At 39.8% G+C, this 3,758-nt stretch overlaps 1 pseudogene; it reads right to left on the bottom strand.

Moving 5' to 3' along the window:
* Nucleotides 1-2,156: 2,156 nt before the first annotated feature.
* LOC122441003 lies at nt 2,157-3,129 on the bottom strand (annotated as a pseudogene).
* Nucleotides 3,130-3,758: the final 629 nt, after the last annotated feature.

The following is a 3,758-nucleotide window of genomic DNA, read 5'->3' as shown; positions in this document are numbered from 1 at the left end:
GTCCACGTGTGTATGTGTGTGTGTATGATTGTGTTTATTTGAAAGAAAAATGTATACAAGCACACAGATAATCAGATACAACATTTACCCTTCAGTGTTTTCTTTGGCCTGAAAAATGAACTTCTACACCTTTCATTTATTTCTCAGAGCATCCACGTGAAGTTTTGTTTAGTATCCCCACAACACCTTCAGAAATATGCAAACTGAGACTCAAGGAACTGAAATTTCTCATAATTATGTAACAAAGCATTTAAAGATATTCAAACCATCAAATCATACAGAAGTGGAAACATTCAATATGCTCTTTAATTTTTGTATAACTCCTTTAATTTATCAAATTGTACACTCTAAATATGCAGTTTTTGTGTGCAATTATACTCTGATTATTTAATTAAATTTTTAAAATTCAATGGTGTATGGCTAAGGGTAGGATGTAAGCATAGGTAGCTGGTTCTCATTTAGCAAAGGTAGTAGATATGTCATCTAACAGGGAAGAAAGTCAAGTATTATTTATGGATGTAGGGACAGTGGAACTAAATTTAAGTAATTAGCATGGTAAACTCATTCTTTTCTGTAAATATATGACTAGTCTTAACTGAACTATAGTAAATGAAGATAAATTGATTCAAGACAGAAAAGCACCACAGCCTTACTAAATCATGGATGAGCCTTAAAAACACAGGATAGAGACTGACAGCTGACTACACACTCATGAGCTACACAAAGAAATCTACTACTCCCCAGCATAAATCTTCATTGGATAGTAAGGATACTATGGTAACCAAATTGACATGAAATGGCTTGTTACGCAGCAATAGCTAACTGATACAATAATCTAAATGAACAGAACTGAGAGCAATTATAATAATCTACAGCATTTTTATTTTTGGCATATGTTCTTATATTTGAGGAGAACATCCATGGTCATTCCATTACCCAGGCTCATTTCAGATAACTATAGTAACAAGTGACTATCTTCTAGGAAACTAGGAGAGGTGGACGGACAAGCCTGTTGGTACAGAAAAACTGGTGAATCATATGACTAGGCAGGATATCAACCTCTCTTGTGGATCATCGTCTGATCATGAGGAAGGAAGAGACTCCTGAGTATGAAGGACATGGGAAATGGATGAATTGATGTTGCTCACTCACCATCTTTGTGTACTTATGAAACCTCAGGAAAGAGGAGATATTTCAGAAAACAACAGAAAGAGTCATGCTAGTAGGTAGCATTAGAAGTTTTCAAGCACAAATAGGACAATAATAATGTGACAAAATGTAAAATACAGCAACCAACCCTTCACCTCAATGAATAAAACCCCTCACTTGTGGGGAGAGATCTTATATGCTTTAATAAATAGATGTCCAGTGTGAAAAGGAAACATCGTGCATAGTCACCAAATGTGTGACTTGACATTTTGCTTCCTCATGGGTCATCTGGATGCTAAGATCATATTAGTTCAACTTATTCCAATTTGTCTTTCCATGTAGATTTCAAGTGGAAGACACATATTTGATAATCAGTATTTTGGCCAGTGACTGTGATAAGCATTTGGACACCAAGGTGAATAATTGAATACAACCAGGAGAGCAATTATAAAACACAACATGTTTGTAATGTGAGTGCTAGAAACTTAGCTTTTGATTTCTGAGGCATCCACTTCGAAGACAATTATGGCAAATAAATATATTGCCAGCAGCTATATAACACAGCTACTAGACTCGTATCCAGTGACACCCCCCCCCACCCCCAACCATGAAGTCTCTTTTAGATTTACCCCCTGGATAAAGAGAACTTGTGAACTTGTTTCCCCTTTGTTCAGTCCCTCAGTCGTGTCCAACTCTTTGTGACCCCATGGACTGTAGCCCACCAGGCTCCTCTGTCCATGGGATTCTCCAGGCAAGAATACTGGAGTGGGTTGCCATTCCCTTCTCCAGGGGATCTTCCTGACCCAGGGATCAAACCTGGGTCTCCTGCATTGTAGGTAGATTCTTTGCCATCTGAGCCACCAGGGAAGGGCAGATGAGCTCACTTTAATTGTGTGAAAGAGTTGAATGCAGATAAATGGAAATTCTAGAAAATAAATAGAAGGAGTAAGCCCTACTCTTCAACAATCTGATCAAAGAATTTGGCTCTAAGGCTTTGAACCCTACAGTCATAAGCATTTCTTCAGCCCAAGGACAACTGCCCCTTTTATAAAAGCAGCCATCCCAATGCTTCTTTTCAGAGCCCTGTTTATGCCTTTGCTCCTCAGGCTGTAGATGAAGGGATTCAGCATGGATGTGACCACAGTGTACAATACTGAGGCAACTGTACTTGAGTGTGAGCTGTGTGTAACAGCAGAGCTAAGGTAAGCTCCTAAGGCTATACAGTAAAATAAGGAGACCACTGAGAGGTAAGATGCACAGGTGGAAAAGGCTTTATACTTCTCCTGAGCAGATGAGATACCATGTATGCTAGAAACTATCTTAGAGGAAGAGTACAGGACACCAGTGAGGGAAACACCATCCAAAATGGCAGCTGCAAAACACTTCACTATGTCATTGAGATACACGTCAGAACAGGCAAGTCAGACCACCTGATTGAGTTCACAGAAAAAACGGGGGATCTCCAGGATTCTACAGAAGGACAGCCACAACATCAGTAAGGTTAGTAGCAAGGAATTCAGGACACTCATCATCCAGGACACCAGGGCCAGAAATCCACAGAGCTGAGGGTTCATGATGATTGTGTAGTTCAGGGGGTGACAGATGGCCATAAAGCAGTCATAGGCCATCACTGTCAGGAGAAAGATGTCCAACCCTGCAAAGAGCATGAAAAAATACATCTGGGTGATGCAGCCTTCATAGGCTACAACTTTGCTCTGGTTCTGGATGTTCTACAGCATCTTTGGGATGGTGGTGGAGGTAAAACAGATGTCTACAAAGAACAGGTTGGAGAGGAGGAAATACATGGGGGTGTGGAGGTGGGAGTCTGGGCTGACAGCCAGGATGATGAGCAGGTTTCCAAACACAGTGATCAGATACACGGAGAGGAAATGTCCAAAATAAGAGAGGCTGCCATTCTGGTTCCTTTGAAATTCCCAGAAGAAGAAATTCTGAAATTCTTGTAGCATTCCCTGGTTCCATGTGGAAGAGGTGACTGCCAGGAGATGAAAAGTAACATGACCCGTTTCTCAGCTATGTGGTTTGTAAGAATAAGATAGAATAGAATTAGAATAGAATAGAATAAGATAGATAGAATAGAATAAAATAAAACACAAAAGAAAATGTCAGAGTGCATCATACACAGTAACGGTTTTGTTGTTGTTGTTGTTCTCTTTGTTGACATGTCTGTATGTGTGTGTTTGCATGTGCATGCAATGTGCATGCATGTGAATTTCTTGCTTGCCTGTGTACATATGTTGGATCACATGTGAAAAGCATGTTGTGCTCTGGGACACAATCCGAAATGTTTTTTATCCATTGCATTAAATGGAAGAATCGTTTTTGAAGAAGATCAGTTTCTGCTGAGGGAAGAGGAATGTGAATAAAGAGTTCAACAGAAGAGGCATGATGCAGAGAGAACAGGCAACAGTGTGTTCAGACTCAAGGGACCACACACTGACTACACTTTTCCCCTCCACTTTCTTAATTACTGTATCCACATCAGACCACTAACTCAATTTTTATGAGTGAGTAAGACTGGTCCTTTTCTCACTTTTCTTATGTGGCATCTTTCTTTGTTATTCTAGGCCTTTCAGTTTTGATCTTCTTTT

The sequence above is a fragment of the Cervus canadensis genome, chromosome 4 (assembly GCF_019320065.1).
Source record: "Cervus canadensis isolate Bull #8, Minnesota chromosome 4, ASM1932006v1, whole genome shotgun sequence".
In the NCBI taxonomy this organism is placed as follows: Eukaryota; Metazoa; Chordata; class Mammalia; order Artiodactyla; family Cervidae; genus Cervus; species Cervus canadensis.
This window is presented reverse-complemented; position numbering and strand designations above follow the sequence as displayed.